Source organism: Aedes albopictus, chromosome 2, assembly GCF_035046485.1.
Source record: "Aedes albopictus strain Foshan chromosome 2, AalbF5, whole genome shotgun sequence".
NCBI lineage: Eukaryota > Metazoa > Arthropoda > Insecta > Diptera > Culicidae > Aedes > Aedes albopictus.
In genome coordinates, this window is record NC_085137.1 from 389,729,438 (window position 1) to 389,747,493 (window position 18,056).

The 18,056-nt window shown below is 37.0% G+C and overlaps 1 protein-coding gene and 1 long non-coding RNA gene across 6 annotated transcripts in view; both read right to left on the bottom strand.

The window, feature by feature from the left end:
• LOC109404556 (cGMP-inhibited 3',5'-cyclic phosphodiesterase 3B) overlaps window positions 1–18,056 on the bottom strand; it is a 916,127-nt gene that overhangs the window by 151,508 nt on the left and 746,563 nt on the right. The window lies entirely within an intron of this gene.
• LOC109621870 (uncharacterized) lies at window positions 10,501–16,951 on the bottom strand. The gene is made up of 4 exons (XR_009997942.1): window positions 16,670–16,951; window positions 16,422–16,605; window positions 14,558–14,805; window positions 10,501–13,847 (listed from the first exon to the last, which is right to left on the bottom strand). It is a non-coding gene; the product is annotated as an uncharacterized LOC109621870 (long non-coding RNA).

Here is an 18,056-nt window from a genome sequence, read left to right on the forward strand (position 1 = left end):
CACAAAACACTACTATCTGATGGATAATTACTTGTTTTGCTATAAAAATCGCACTAAAATGCAATTCCCGCATCTCCACTTGTTCTTCGCGAATAAAAATTCATGAGTGTTTTTGTTTTTGTTTTGCTTCATACTCGTGAAGCAAGCGGGTGCGAATAAACTCACACAAGGCTTACTCTCGGCACCGTGAGTAAACCGTTTGTTGCTTTTACACTCGCGAGTTGATTCACGATGAGAGTGTTTCCATCTCTGCATATTAGTGAGTTTGTCGGGAGTGGAATTGATTCCTCAGCGTGTGCTCTAACCATTCAACCAGGTTCGCTCCGATTTCCGGTACAGTCCTTATGGACCTATGCAATATTATTAAAATATGTTTCAAGTGCTTTTGAAAGTGTGCTCGGAAACCCACTCAGCACAGCATATTGTACAACACTCAACTAAAAGACAAATAACCAGTTTATAGAACGGGGGACTTGGCAATTAACATTTGATTGAACGAATCCAACACAATGATGCAGCTGCATCAATCGCATTTGTCAACAGTCAGTCAAGAGTTCCCTCACCAGGCTTTAAATGCACTCAGTTGCGCTTCGACTGACGTAAATCCAATTCGCAGACACCGCACCACCACCGACCGTACCGAGCCTGGGGGAGGTTCCTGTTCCTGTTCCTGTTCCTGTAGGCGTCGTCAGTTGAAGCGAAAGCTTTCATCGGATTTTCCCGGAGAGATGATATTCGGTGAAATCTCATTAAGCTGTACGGGACGCGTTCCGGCTCCGAGCTCGCCGCGTGTATGTGGATCGTTGTGGCCTGGTTTGGAATTTTGCTGTGCGAGCGAGCGAGCGAGCGGATCATAATACAATGCGGGCAATGTGTTTCATTTATTTTGAGCCGGGGAAAAGTTGCGAAAGCTGCCGGAGCATCCGATGCATTTACATTCATCTACAGCTACGTATCTGGTCGGCTTTGGGGCACGGTAGCATGGCAGGAATCGAAAGCTTTATTCGCGAGGAATGAAAAGTGTGCGATTTGTTCAACCGGAAAGCTTGTGATGGATTCCCGAGTTCATTCTCGAGGAAATTTATTTGCCAAAAGTTTCGGTTCGGAAATTGATCACGGGACTAATGGGCGGAAGGTGAATGTTTGCTAGATTTTCGGTGCATGAATGGAAAAAAAGTAAGGCAGAAATTTTGGTAATGCCAATCACAATATTTTTGAATTTTATTGTCTGAACTGAATGAAATTTACGATTATTATCCGATTTTAAGTCCTTTTAGGAGTACCGCATGTCTTCTTTTTTTTGCGTAAAGTACCAACTGAGATAAAGCCTGCTTTTAGCTTAATGTTCTATGAGCACATCCACAGTTTATAACTGAGAGCTTCCTCTGCCAATGACTATTTTGCATGTGTGTGTATATCGTGTGGCAGGCACGAAGATACTCTATGGCAAAGAGCCTATGCCCAAAGAAGTCAAGGAATTTTTTTTATGAAAACTTCCTAGACGGACTTGGCTTTGAACCCGTCACCCTGTGCATAAGACAGTATCCATTTATTACGTAACGCTGAAATCTACATTTTTTTACCCCCCCCCCTCCTCCGTAACGCTTTTTTTGTATGAAAACTCTAAAATTTTTGTATGGACCGTAACGCTCGGCCATACTCCCCCCTCCCCCTAGAGCGTTACGTAATTTGTGGACGGCGCCTAATTAGTCTTGCTGAATACTCGCACACTTACCGCTTCGGCTATATTGGCCCTTCAACTAAAACAACGCGTGTAATAATTGATAAACAAATCCTGATATAATTTTATTCGTCTGAACAGCTTACGACCAAGATAAGAGCTCACTCTTATGTATTTCCAATCTTCTACTGGTTGATGGTATGAATCGCATCAGACTCTATAACTATTTCATTAGAACGACTGGTATTAAATTACATAGAAGCAATCAGGCTGTTTTCGAGTCACTGTTGTCTCACTTCTATATAATAGAAAAAGGTTTATCTTTCTCACCGGATTCAATTATTGGTCACGTTTTCCCGGAAATCGATGACATAGTCATTGGTGTTGTTAGGGCTTTCTTTGTGGAGGGAGCCCATGTCGGGCATGAGTCGGCATGTCTCTACTATTTTTTTTTCGATCTGAAGAAGCTTAACATGCTCGAAACCCAACTAGGAAAATATATCAATGTGCGTTATGATGTTATAAAAAATTTCAATAGCTTATTATGTTATAAACTAGATGCAGGATGATGTTAAAATAACTAAAATTGTAATTAAAAGTGCACTGGTCTAATCAAAATAATAACCTATTTTGTTAAGATTAACATTATAACAGAAACAGTTTCTATCATATTGTGATACAATTGTGTAACATTATTTCCTGAATGTCAAAGAATCAAAACTAAATTATTTCACTTAATATGATATAATTGAGCTACAATATTTTTGAAGCCCCAAAGATATTAAACATAATTATATCACAATGAGTTGTAAATATCATGGTTTGTTATAATAATGTTATATTTTTGTTAGAATCTTCTAGTTGGGAAGGCATTGAATTGTGTAAACACGCGTAGACTCGTTCTTTTTCAATTCAAAGAAAATTTGCTCATGTATGGGTTATTAAAAAACCCAATCTTCTTCTTCAAATAAATATAACTCGAAAATGGTTTGTTGAATTGCAATGATGTCTTCGAAGATGTTTCAGGGTAGGTGGCAGGCCATTCGGCCGAAGGCCATTCGGCCGAAGGTCATTAGGCCGAATAATCATTGGGTCTTATTTTTTGCCGTTACGTCCCCACTGGGACAATTCCTGCTTCTCAACTTCTATGTTCTATGAGTACGTCCACAGTTATTAGCTGAGAGCTTCCGCTGCCAATGACCATGTTGTATGTGTATACCGTACGGCAGGCACGAAGATAAACTATAACCAAAAAAGTCAAGGGAATTTCCTTTACGGAAAGTTACTGGACCGGAAAATTGAACCCAGTGCCCACCCTCAGCATAATTATTTCCTTCTTCCAAACATATATCGTTCTGTCTAGTATAATTGCCAAAATAGTTTTTGGCACTGAAACTGCTGATATTTAAATCACAAATTTTTCCTTCTTTTATACATAGGCTATTCTTTCTAGTTTTATTGTTAAAATAGTTTTTGGCAATAACTGTTAAAAGAGTTAAAAAAGATAAAAACCACAGATCCGTTTCCAGATTCCTGCTGAATTGCAATTCATCCTGATGACAATTCGGCCTAGTGAACATTCTGCCTAATGACCTTCGGCCTAATGACCCTGCATCTTTAGCGTATTTGAAGGATTTTTAGAAAAATAAAACACTGAGAGAAATATTCATTACGGATAAAGACTGGACTCGAAAAAAATTAGACACAAAGAATAATGTATAACTTTTGATTGCGTGCACAAAAATAGCTGATTTTTTGACCAGGAATTGTACATTATGTGTAGCTAATACCATAAAAATTTCATCAAAATCGGTTAAGTGTTGGCGAAGATATCGTCGAAACAAGAGACTTACCATTTGAGAATCTTGGGCCAAACAAACCCGAGCAGAGAAGAATATCAAATTAATAACTACGAAATCGCATAACCTGTTTTTATATCTTGTTTTGTTATTATTTATTTATCAAGGCATAGCTTTTCCATATCACATTTTGTTGGACAATCTCATTTTGTTATAATCAAGCTATTGATTATTGATTCACTCAATTTCATTCCAATAACATGTTTTGCGGAAGTACAAGTTTTGTTATTGTCATACTATTGATCATCTTCCCGGGTAGAGCGAAATGGCAAAGGAAGGGCAAATTGTACCATTAAAATAGAATGTTTGAATGGCAAAATTTGCTATTAGTTTGTTTGAAATAAGAGTTAAAAAAACAAAAATAATAACTAAATTTCTATGGCATAACAACTGAAGAATAACTGGTTTTGCCATTGTAATAACACAATAATAGCAAAAAGAATGTCAAAATAATAACATATTTTGATATGATGGTAAATTATGATAGTGTTTTGATATTGTGACTGGATAGTATGATAGTAACATTTGTTATTATTATGTTATTATACTATTTAATAATAACTCGCCAATTACAAGTTTTACAATGATAGCATATTTTATTATTTATATGTCATTCTGAGCTATTCACAGAAAACTAATGAATTGCAAATTTAGATATGATGACAAAATATGTTATTCTTTAGTTATTGGTTTGTTATTCACCTCTACCCGGGTTATCAACAATAGCACAACAGTAACAAGTTTTGAAATCAAAGCAACATTTCGATAATAATGACCTGTCCTTTTGTTTTGATCCATTTTTATATTCAGTTAGGACAGAAATTCCTTAAATATTATAAGGAAAAACACTAGGAAGTTCTGGAGGAGGCTTTTGATACCCTGGAGAAGTATTCAAAAGAACTCTTGACGCAATCTTCTTAGAGATTACAAAAGTAATTCTTCTGAGCAATTATTAGAATTCTTGACAAAATCTCTCAAAAAACTCCTCGAGGATGTTTCGGAAACTCCTGGTGAAATTTTCAAAAAAAAAAAAAAAAAATCAGAGAAATCTTAAGATAAAATTCAGGACAAATAATCACGGGAAATTCTGGAGGAATTTCTAGAGGAACCTTTGAAAATCTGGGTAGTCTAAGCTAGAAATCGAAAGATAAAGAGTAGTTCTTTCAAATGAGGAAAAATAATTTCTGTTTTATTAGGAAACCCAAGAGTTCTGGAAAGCCAAAGTTGAGCCATTTGTATGAAGATTTCACTTCTTTGAGCTCCGTCCCGAAAGGGATATAATAAGTATTATAATTCACTTATTTACGATTTTGATATTATAACAAATTTTGCTTTTCCATTATTATCAATAACATATTAATATCAAAATTTGTTATTGAAATATTTTCAAAATTCACTGTTATTAAGTTGTTATTGAAACTCACAAAACAAGTTATTAAAATGGTTTTCCAAGAACATTTTTTTGTTATGCTATTTGTTATTTTGCCGCTTATGACAGACAAGTTTGTAACATAATATGTTATGTTAATAACTTAAAAATAATCGATTCCATGATCCAGTATTTTACCCAAATAACACAGCTCCTTATGCTGTTGTTATTCCCTTCTGCTCGGGAACACTTTAAAAAATATCACATTTTTTACCTAAAACTGTAGAGCCAAAAATACTGAACCGATTTCAATGAAAAATTTTCTGTACAAAAAGTATGTATGTAGATGTATTGTGTCAAAATTTCATTCAATTTGATATGACCTTTAAAAAGTTTTAGCCATATATGTAGCACTATGTCACAATAAGCAGATGTGGTTTTTGGTATAGTGACATTCAAACTGCTCTAACTTTTAAAATGTTCAATCAAAATGGCTGAAATTTTAACTGAGAACAGATTAACACAACGATTTTATACTGTCAAAGTTTCAAAAAAAATCGGGACAGTGTTGCCAATACTACAGTCAAAATAATGCACACTGATTTTAAAATGTTAAAAAGTGCCAAAAATTTGAAAACCCCGTTTTTTTGTTTGAATTGTTAAAAAAAATACTGAACCGATTATAATGGAATTTTCACCACTTAATATGACTTACTTGAAGAGCTTACAGTCAAATTTTCAGACGTTTTGATGAGCAACCAACCAAGTTATAGCCTAAACAATTTTTAAAATGGAAGCCCAAAATTTCCAAAATCACATTTTATTGTATCGACAATATTTGCGCCAATACTGAACCGATTTTTATGAAATTTTCAGGGCATTAACTACACATAACATGCTATTCCTGGTTAAAAAATCAGCTATTTTTGTGAGCGTAATCAAAAGTTATACATTATTTTGAGTGTCTCATTTTTTTTTCGAGTCCAGTCTTTATATGGGGAATGCGTTGTGAGCTATGTCGGGTTAACAGCATAGCATAGAGCACGACCTAGAATAAAAAACAACAATATTGGATCAACATAGAAAACAGTCAGCCCTACCGATCCTAGAAGTGTGTAAACACAGTAAACAAGAGATCTGACATTGACAGTTTACGTTCGTTGTATGTATGAATCCTACGCACACTCGAAGACTAACAGTTCAACTCAAGAAACAACACCAGACACCAAACACATCAATAGATCGACATTCCTAACTAAAAATATTACAGATGGCTCTTTTTTGTGTGGTAGTGAAATCGTATTTTCTCGGTGTAAAAGGTACTCCGGAACATGAAATAAACACCTAAAGTTGCCTTTTCAAACCATTCTTCATTTCTGTTCACTAATTTTTCACAAAACTTTCCCATTTTCCAACAATGACATTTTTCGTGATTTTTCCATACGATTTGACAGTTCTTGACTACCATGCTTCCGTGAGCTTGAGGTGAGAATTTGAGAAAGTTGACAACCGAGAGTAGCACAGACGATGGATTGAATACAAGTGATGGTGTCGCCGCCGGGCTGTCAGCGCTGGAAACTAGATGAATTAAAGGTTCTTGTCTACACTTTTTGCTGCTGGTGCCAACTGGGAGCAATCAATAGAAATGAAAACAGCAATCATTCCAGCTAAAAGATCAAATACACACCAGTTGCCCCCATCATTACCCACAATTGATCCAAACAATATCCACCAGTGGAGCGGACCTGGTGTGATGGTTAAAACACGTTGCTATTACGCCGAGGACCTGGGATCGAATCCCACTCCCGACAAACTCACAAAATGTGAGTTCTTCCTTCGGAATGGGAAGTAAAGCGTGGGTCCCGAGATGAACTAGCCGAGGGCTAAAAATCTCGTTAATACAGATTAAAAAAAAAATATTCACCATCGTTACATGAACAAAATGACCGTTGGATGGACAGTGAAGGTGGTCGGAATTCAGATATTTTTTAAAACGTTTTTGTTGTTCAGAGGGTGTTGAGAAGTAAGTTTTATGATTTTTTTAGGATTTTTCCCAACACTTTTTTGGAAAATTTTAGACAGATCATGCTAGAACCGAGCCTCCAGAGCGAGAACGATTACGAGTTCTATGATGTATATTGTTAAGTAGATTATTACAATTAGCTTATGATGTCAAGTTTAAATTATAGAATTCCCTGAAGAAGGTGTAATAAATACCGAAACGTCTTTTTTATTTCGTTATATCCATGAATTTTAACTAAGAGCCGGAGGAATTTGGCAGTCTCAGTCTTGAAAATTAATCGATTTACAGTCGAGTCTCCTATAAGACGCTGCCACCCACTTTACGCCCACTGCAATTTCTCAGTTGTCTTGCATCCGATCCAGCTGATTTTTTGCCTTCAGTTAGGTCATATTATAGGCTAGTCCTATACGGAAAATTAACTAAATTGGTTGAAGGACAACATGAAAATTACGATGGGCGTAAAGTGGATGACAGCGTCTTATAGGAGACCCGACTGTATTTTATTCTGCCCGACGTTTCGGCCATGAGTTGTTGGTGGAAAATCACCACACCAGGCTAGAATCATAAAAGTTTAAGTATGTTGACCACTGATTTAATTTAACCCTCAGAAGCCCAGATCATGACCAACCGAAAACCGCAAAAACAGACAGTTTAGGATGAAAACGATAGACCAAGTAAGACTAGTTTAAGAACTTTAGTGATATTGTGACCAACCAAAGCCCTCTTTTCCAAATATAGTTTTTCCCTTGAAAAAGGCCACATTCCATGGCCGGAACGTCGGGCAGTATAAAATAATTCGTTTGATTTTCAAGACTGAGAGTGCCAAACTCCTCCGATCAATATATTTGTAGTCGTTTGCCGCAAGAACAAATAATAATATTTCAACATTAATCAAAAAATCTAAAAATGTTTTCGTCTTAATAAAATCGATATCCCAAATAGGCTTCCATGAAAAATATAAAAGTGTAGGAATGCTCAAAAATAAAAATTAAAAAAATCAAAAGCCTACATTCACTAAATTGCGAAATCAAAAGAATCATCTTCTAAAATATGTTTAAATCGATTTTAGATAACGAAAAATGATATTTAGATCAAAATAAAAAAAAAATTGGGTATTAGAGAGTTAATAATTGAGTCATAACTTATACTTGGATGTGTGCAAACAAACTTTTGTTTACGTTGCTTTTTAGATTTACCACAACCACAAAAAGTGGACAAAACCGTCAAATATGTATAAGCTTTATCTGTCGCATAACTTTTTATTTCCGATTCATCTGGGTAGTCAAAGCTCCCCAATTCGCTACATAGGGTGCGTTACCAAACTGCTACATAGAACAGTTTTTTTTCGCGATTTTTTCGTTTATTTTTTTTTATTTTTCAATAATGTTCATAACGTACCATTTCGGTTGATTATCCAAAAGATAACATCCTTGTTGAAACAGCGACGGTCGATTTCGACCATTCACTGGAAACACTGTGGTCTAAGAAATTAAAAAAAATCTCAATAGGATCTGTAAGATTTTTCTTGTTTTTTTTTCGCCTAAACCTTGAGAACCTTTCATCAGAAGTTGCAATTTTAACTTCAAGGAAAAAAAATTACAATATATATTTATATAGGTACAACCATTCCATAGAAATTCGATATAGTGCAACTCTGATTATCGTGAAACTTGGTGGGTTTGTAGTGCATTGGAAATAATTGGACCGGTTTTTTTATACCGTCATTAGGGTGACCAATTTTCAGATAGGGTGATCCTAAAAATCAAGGTTTTTGAAAACTAAAAATTTTGACAAAAATAATTACTTTTGACCGATTTTAAACATTTTTTTGTTTGAAAACTATTAAATTGTAGTTGTAAGAGCAAAATACGTTGAAAGGGCCAAATCGTGATTGGGTGCAAAAAAGATGCAATTATTTTAGTTTTTTTTTGTGTTTTTATGGTCTCGGGACAAAAGGGGTACCCTGGTATTAAATTTTTATTAGAAAATTCAGGCGTTACACATAAAAAAAATCAGAGATGTATGTTTTTCAGTTTTTGAGATATGATTTTTTGACGTAACACTTTTCAAAACGGCTTGGCACATGCATTCAACGATCAATTCAAATTTCATTTGATTTGCGCGATTCGTCCACCAGAGGTGCTAGTGTTCGATCACTTTGACGTTTGCCAGTGTACACGTTGCTGATTGATGCAAACGAAAACTACGGGCGTGTTGTGTAATAGAGTGCGTGTTAGACAAACGTCAAACCGAAATCCATCGTGGCCGACAGTGTTTCGCGTGGTTCTACCAACAGGTGGTAGTGTGCTCATGAAAAAGACACCGGGCAAAAGTTTTTGATAAATTTCCTCTAAGAGTTACGTCTGTTCGTCTGTGATGTGGGTTTCTATATGGTATAAAGACATGGTATGAAGGACCAAATTTCGAAAATGATGGATTTTGGATAAACGAAAAACATTTTCTACCAAAAAAAATATGAGATGCCCCAGTCCTTCCTCGAAGTGTTATTTAAGTTATTTAATAAAAAATGAGGAAATGCATCCAGTTTCGCCTTAAATGGCAACAGAAGCTATTTTACAAAAACAAAGTAATTATTTGATGCACACTGCCTATGATCGCATAACTGACCTATATTGATTGATTGATTGATTGATTTGTCTTTATTTAAGAGACTTTCAGCCCTTGGCTGGTTCGTCTCTCTGTCCTATATGAATAGGAAACCTAGCAAATATAGGACTGATATGCGATCATAGACAGTACAGTATACTATTTTTTTGTTAGAATTAAAAAAAAAAATCATTTGATAATTCTTTATACCTTTTCCTTGCTATATTTTGCATAACTTTTGGTAGAAATTATGCCTTGAGGAAATATCTCATCGTTATAATAAAAACTCTACACGATATCATTTTAAAAATTTCCAAAAAATATTAGTTTTGGTGGAGCAAACTTTAACAATTTTCTTGAATCTATAGTCTCCCAAAGTTTTGCTAATGATTTCACCAAGATTCATGTGGGATAATTCTTGCCAGGGTCTATGATCATAAAATTGTTCCAGGAATACCGCCGGAAAAACTAGCAGTAATAGCATACAATTTATTCTAATATTTTGCTAGATATTCGCCCACAAATTTCAACAGAGTTTTGGGACTTCCATCAGCAACTGCCCCAGGGAATCTTTCGGTTTTTCATATCTTTTCTTTTTCTATTCTCTAAAGATTTCATAAATTTTTTATGATTTTTTTGAAACCGTTACACAAAAACTACTCACTTTAAAAATTTAACTACAAGTTCTGCTAAATGGTTTATCGGAAATATTTTAAGACGTTTTCTCTCATACTGATGCAGAAATTCTTCTGTGAACTACTCCATAGAATTTTGCAGAATTTACACCTTTCGCAGCAAGCATTAACTCTTGAATTCTGCCTGAAATTTCCCGCAAAGCGTGTTTCAGAAATTTCATAAAAAGTTTTTTTTAGATTTTAAAATGCCACCAAATGAATTTTTCATACATTAAAGAACAGCTTTGAAAATTCCAGGGCATCGTCTTCCAAAGTTGGATCAACGATAACGATGTACGACTAGTCATTTTTTTGGTGACCATGTCGTCATTTGTGATCGGCATATGGGGCTTTTCATTTGTTAGCCTAGTTTATGGTCGACCCCTTCATTTTGACATGAACGTCAAAGTGACATTTGTTTTTTTCTGCGTGATGCGAGTGATTCAAAACAATCCGATCCGAAACGTTTTGTGCCATTACGAGAATCGAAATCCGCGGGTTTCGCGAAACGTCGCCCATCTGAGTGTCCACTTTGAATTCTCCTGATTCTCGATGCGGAACAAACTAGGTATCGAGAATGACGGTGTAATTTTATCGATCGATGATGGCACAAAAGCGAGCGCAAAAGTAAAGCACGATCCGGACAATCCGATGATGAAGAAAGGGTACGACATTCAAGGATAAATTGCACGAAGGTGGTCTCTGGATCCGTGCCATCAGCCCCAAAATGGATGTTCCTGAAGTACGGTTTCAGCGATAACACCGCCGCCATATAAAAATTCATTCGGAAGAAACAAACCAAGTCTGGATTTACCGGATCCGGAATTCCTTCTGACGATATGACGACACCAACTGTTATTTTCGAGTCAAACAAGTTGAATCAACCAATCAATACGCTGGGGCCCTTATTATGAGTGTCACTTCACGTTCCGTGAAAAAGTTGTGGGTTAATTAAATGGGAATCACTTTCACCGTCCTAATTACCGGTGTAACTTTTTCGTTTTCACCGTGAAGTGACACTCGTAACCTGGGCTGTATGCTGGAAACCTCTTGAAAGCTTCGGATAATCCATAAGGCTCAAGTAGTGGCTGCTGAAAACCTGCAGAGCGACGGTGGAAGGAGGGAACAATAAAATTAATAAAATCAAATGTTAAATCAGAGATATTATAAAATATTGACTGATTTGTCTTTATTTAAGAGACTTTCGGCCCTTAGTATAATAAGATAAATATATTTAATAAGACGTAATAATGCATTCTATGAGAGATGAGCATTGCGTCATCTCGCTAGTTGAGAGGACATGGTGAACCTGTTGAGCAACATCAAAATCACATTAGAAGAAGAAAAAATCATGGACCTCAGGAGTACCCATAGAACTCTTGATAAGTAATGATGGATATCAACAGTTTTAATGTACTTTGCGTCATTTCGCTACTCAGAGGATATGGTGAACCTATTAAGCAACATTATTTTCTTTGATGTAAAAGAAAAACTACTGATGGACCTCAGGAGTACTTCTCGAAGCTCTGATGAGTAATGGTTAATTTCAATAGTTTCGTGTACTTTGCGTCACCTCGTTACTCAGGACACCCTCATTCTTGTTTTCGATCGAATCCACTTTCGAACGTAAATCGTCCGCATTCCCGTTTGCGCCAGCAAAATTAAATGAGCTACGGCTTCGAACGAACCAAATACATTCGAACGCGGATACGCCCGTAAACAAGAATGAAGGTCTGCATCACCTTGCAATGGGTGGACATGGTGAACCTACAAACCTATATCGAAGCTTTATTAAAGACAATATTGCCTAGGAATTTCTGGAACAGTTCCAGAAGTTCTGAAGAGGAATGGTCAAATTCGAAAGGCAGTCTTGTCTGCATCACCTTGCAATGGGTGGACATGGTGAACCTACAAACCTTTACCAAAACTTTATTAACGCCAATGTTGCCTAAGAAATTCTGGAACAATTCCAGAGTTTCTGGAGAGGAATGGTCAAATTAATAAGGCAGTCTTGTCTGCATCACCTTGCAAGGGTGGACATGGTGAACCTACAAACCTTTACCAAAACTTTATTAACGCCAATGTTGCCTAAGAAATTCTGGGACAATTCCAGAGTTTCTGGAGAGGAATGGTCAAATTAAAAAGGCAGTCTTGTTTGCATCACCTTGCAATGGGTGGACATGGTGAACCTACAAACCTATATCGAAGCTTTATTAAAGACAATATTGCCTAGGAATTTCTGGAACAGTTCCAGAAGTTCTGAAGAGGAATGGTCAAATTCGAAAGGCAGTCTTGTCTGCATCACCTTGCAATGGGTGGACATGGTGAACCTACAAACCTTTACCAAAACTTTATTAACTCCAATGTTGCCTAAGAAATTCTGGGACAATTCCAGAGTTTCTGGAGAGGAATGGTCAAATTAATAAGGCAGTCTTGTCTGCATCACCTTGCAAGGGTGGACATGGTGAACCTACAAACCTTTACCAAAACTTTATTAACGCCAATGTTGCCTAAGAAATTCTGGGACAATTCCAGAGTTTCTGGAGAGGAATGGTCAAATTAAAAAGGCAGTCTTGTCTGCATCACCTTGCAATGGGTGGACATGGTGAACCTACAAACCTATATCGAAACTTTATTAAAGACAATATTGCCTAGGAATTTCTAGAACAGTTCCAGAAGTTCTGAAGAGGAATGGTCAAATTCGTCTTGTCTTGTCTTGTCTGCATCACCTTGCAATGGGTGAACATGGTGAACCTACAAACCTTTACCAAAACTTTATTAACGCCAATGTTGCCTAAGAAATTCTGGGACAATTCCAGAAGTTCTGGAGAGGAATGGTCAAATTAATAAGGCAGTCTTGTCTGCATCACCTTGCAATGGGTGGACATGGTGAACATACAAACCTATATCGAAGCTTTATTAAAGGCAATATTGCCTAGGAATTTCTGGAACAGTTCCAGAAGTTCTGAAGAGGAATGGTCAAATTCGAAAGGCAGTCTTGTCGGCAACACCTTGCAATGGGTGGACATGGTGAACCTACAAACCTTTACCAAAACTTTATTAACGCCAATGTTGCCTAAGAAATTCTGGGACAATTCCAGAAGTTCTGGAGAGGAATGGTCAAATTAAAAAGGCAGTCTTGTCTGCATCACCTTGCAATGGGTGGACATGGTGAACCTACAAACCATTATCAAATTTCGTTTGAAGCCAATATTGCCTGAGAATTTAAGGAATTATTGCACAAGTTCTGGAAAGAAATGGTCAAATTCCAAAACCAATCTTATTTGCATATCCTTGCAATGGAAGATCATAGTGAACTTATAAAATTACTACAAATTCCAGCCACAATCGCTATCACTTTGGATACAGTCCGTTAAGAAGTCCATGTATCTAGGTATGTTCCGTTGGGAGTTTTCGGTTATTTTTCCAATACGATGCCCACCCCACCCCTTTCACCCTATTTATTTATCAATAGAATAATATCATAAAAGATAGATGGAACAACGGAATTACAACTCTTAGTTAATGTCTAGTTTCAGAGGTACTGAACAGTAAAGTATCTCCTCCACGAAGAATCCTTCGCCAAATAACCCAACAGGTTGATATTCTACTTATCGATGGTTTGCAGGATGACCTAAAAAGGATAAAAAAACGGATTGTTCAGGTTTAGGTTTATTGATGAAATATATAGATATGTTGTCACATAGGAATGCAAATAGAATTATGTTGGAAATAATAATAAAAAAATGCAGCTCAATGCCTCAGTTAAAAAAACCATAAATAGTCGTGGCTAGGAAAAGTGATAAATAGTGGCTATGCAAAGAGGAGTAGGGTCTTGTACCATTTGGGCAGGTGTACCTATTTTGGGCACTTGCCGCTATAACTAAGTCAATTTACAACCAATTGATTTGAATTTTTGTAAAGAGTTAGATAGGGTCTGGGACCATTTGGGCAGGAGCACCTATTTTGGGCACTTGATGCTATAACTCAGTCAATTTTGAACCGATTGATTTGATTTTTGAAACACGATCAGGAAGGCGCAGTATCTAGCTATGTTCAAAAATTCAAGTCAATCGGTTTGAAATTGACTGAGTTATAGCAGCAAGTGCCGATATAGGTGCTCCTGCCCAAATGGTCCCAGACCCTACTGTGCGTGCCCAACTCTGAACAAAAATTCAAATCAATTGTTGTAAATTGACTTAGTTATAGCGGCAAATGCCCAAAATAGATACACCTGCCTAAATGGTAATAGACCCTATCTCCTTTAAAAACAGCGTTACACTTTTTGAAATGCTCAAATCCCATTTGTTATTCCATATTGAGAAATTCCGTAAAAATACTCACTTTCAGTCCTGAGCACCCACGTTGGTGCAGATGGCCGAATCACAAGATTTCCAATCTGGGCGATTGCCCACTATCGCATCACCTTGACGACCTAGGCAAGGTCAAATTTATGTCGACTTGCTTCATTTTGTTGATAAGGCTGCGCCGCCATGAGCCTCTGGGCCTGCCTCTGCTGCGATTCCCTGCTGCTTACGCTTGTTGCAGATTTCGTTTCCACCTCTGCGTAGAGTGATACCTTAATAAATAGCCTAAAATAAATATATTAATAAATTGTCTTGGAGAAAATCTCAATTATTTTCCTAGGGAAACCTCAATAGAATGCTCGATCGAGTTGATTGAGAAACTCCCACTGAAATGCTTAGAATAATCCCCGAAGAAATTTCTAGAACTCCTTCCTTGCTATGACTATGTTTGATTTTTTGTAGCAAGGTTTTGGTGTTTTCCAATGGTGAAAGATTTTTAAAGCTATATAGACTAACAGCTTTGATGGGAGCATGTCAAATAGTATAAGGCTATTTTTAAGGAAATGTCCCTTTTTGCATCGCCCCGTTTTATATTTTTTTTTTCTGGCTACGACTATGTAGGGTCTGAGACCATTTGGGGAGGAGCACCTTTTTTGGTCACTTGCTGCTATAACTCAGTCAATTTTGAATCGATTGACTTGATTTTTGAGACACGATCAGATACGCACAGTATCTAGCCGGGTGCAAAAATTCAAGTCAATCGGCTTGAAATTGACTGAGTTATAGCAGCAAGTGCCCAAAATAGGTGCTCCTCCTCAAATAATCCTAGACCCTATGCTTTTTTTTATGCTGAGGCTTAAAAGTTATCAAAAGCACAAATTGTATTTTTAAATTTTGATGAAAAACGAAGATATTTTTCATACAAAAAAAGGAACGGTGTTTTGTAGCCACCGTCTTCTGAGGCTACTTTTTAGCACTACCTGTACGAATGTACGAACGCAAAATTATCTTTAGCAGTAGATGTAGTTCTATGTTAATAGCTGTGGAAATTTTCATAGAACACTAAGCTGAAAAGCAGGATTTGTCCTTTTGGGGACATTACACCAAGAAAAGAGAACATTATAAAAAAGACTTGAAATTTTGGAATGCTTGCTACCTACAAAAATACGAAAAATCAGAAACTTAAAATGCTCGTATAGGCTAAAAGATTTTTCGTCTTCTCTCTGAGTGTGCATCTTAGCATAGTGTTCTATTAGTCCCTCCACAGTTATTAGCTGAGAACTCTCTACTCCATCATTTCTGCATTCGTGTGACGAGATAATGATTGATTATAGGGTTTGGGTGTTAGTAATGGACCCTCGTGAATGTGCCTATTGTGAACCCTTTTGAAGTGATTACATTAATGAAATAGTTAAAATAACCTAATTATTTTGTGGCTGCTGGGTAATCCGTTTGCCAGGAACTACTGTGCAGCAATGTAAATGATGTTCTTCCGGTAAAAGTTTCCTGGAATCCGTTGATTGGGCTTTTATATTCGTTATTTTTTCCTGTAGGGGGTCCACTATAGGCGCAGAGTCCATTACTAGAACCCAATCCCTATATGCCTAAGAAAGACAGCTGGAATGGAAAGTCTAGATATGGTGATGTTGGAAAGCTGCTTCAGTTACCCTGGTGCATAAACGTTCTGTCTCGCGTTCTGTAATATTTAAACATGTTCAAATAGTCAACAGGAGGTTTCCATATTTTTCCTAGTTCGTGGCTATTCAGTTGCTACAATTCATCACTATGCGTGGGCGGCTTAGGAGTAAGGATGGTAAGGAGGCAGTTAGTAACTGTAGAAACGGCATCAACCTCCAGGAAAAAATGATTGGAAACCTATCACAAAATCTATAAAAACTCACCTTGCCATACATTCGCTCCATGACTTTCATCTGCAGCATAGGTATATAATTTTGTGATTTCGGCTTGGGTGAAATCGGTTCTTCACAGCTCTCACTGTCAGTGGAGATACCGGTCACGAGTGGAGCTAGCAGTGAACCCTGCCATCCGAAAAACTTGCTCCGATCCGCTGTCATCAGAAAGCATCTACTATGTTTTTTCAATTACCGTCATTAGTAGTTTATTTCACTCAAACAGACTGTGTGCTTACCTTAACGAGAGAGTCGTCAGTGTAGTCGGTGTACCGGAAGAGGTTCCGGTAATTCGATTCCGGAACAGCTGCAGCGTTTTCGTTATCTAACTCGCACCTTGTGTCTAATCAAAACAAAAACATAAACAAGACGCGGAGTAAAAAAAATCAAAATAATAAACGAGGGGATCGCCAAAGTAAATCGCAGTTAATATCAAAACAAGGGGCACGCGGATGAAAAGACCCCGTTTCATTTAAAATGAAAAGACCCCGAAATTAAATCGATTTTATTCTTACTGTTTGATCTTAGTATTTATCTTTGGTTGGATCTCACGAACTCCCAGTCTGTCGTCACCCCGCAGAACAATCAAACCGCGCCTGCAAGCGGTTAGGGGATTGCGAAACGAAGTTCGGGAAGCTATGGTTCAGGGTTTTCCACATAAATATTCTTGGGTACATTTCGCCAAAAAGTTACCCATGGATTTCTCTAACAACTCCTCACAGAACTAATGAGGAATACCTCCCCATAACCCTTCTCCAGCTACGCCAATGAGCATAGTCCAATTGGAATAATTGATGCGGTCTCTTTTGGATTGTGTTTCTGAATTAGCAGCAGAAAATGAATTAGTTGGATAACACCCAAGCAACGGCCAATTAGGTGCCGCCTGCCGTTGCCGTTCAAAGCGCAATGGGTTATTGGAGATTTGCTTTCCTGCTATAGCTGATTAGACGTACATTACATTGAAGGTATTTGTGATGCAAATGCGCGCAACACTAGATAGGGTACGACCAGCGGCGTCATGGTCGCAATTTTTTCCGCAGTCAGATTGTGAACAATCCTCGGTACCCACTTTACGTAATTTATGTTTAGGCCCTTACTGTCAGAGCTGTCAGATCGGTGTAACACGCTAAACATAATATACACAAAAGACAATTTACACGGAAAAAAATACACGGTAATGAATATTTATTGGGTACCGGACTGGACACAGAAAATTTAATGGTTTTCGTTGGTCCATCAAGGTCTTGGAATTAGTCTATGGTACGACTGTTGGAACAATCATAACATTTGATGTTATGGAATTGGCAGCAGTGAACTAAACAGGTAGAAAATCGAGTCTTTTGTGAATTAGGTGGGTGAATCCATCAAATGTGCGTGTCTCAATTTGATGAAATTTGTATTGGCTACACTGGCGCCTGTTAAAACATGAAGTTCATGTGGAATTTAAATTGTATTGAGAGAATAATTTGTAGCACATTTTCATCCCAATTTACCAAAACAATTGATAGCAAAAGGTAAAATTTCAACACCAAAGATTTATACAGAATTATATCACAATGTGTTACAAATAGCAGTTTTTGTTAGAATTATGTCATTTTCTTCATCATTTTGACTCTACGTTCTCAC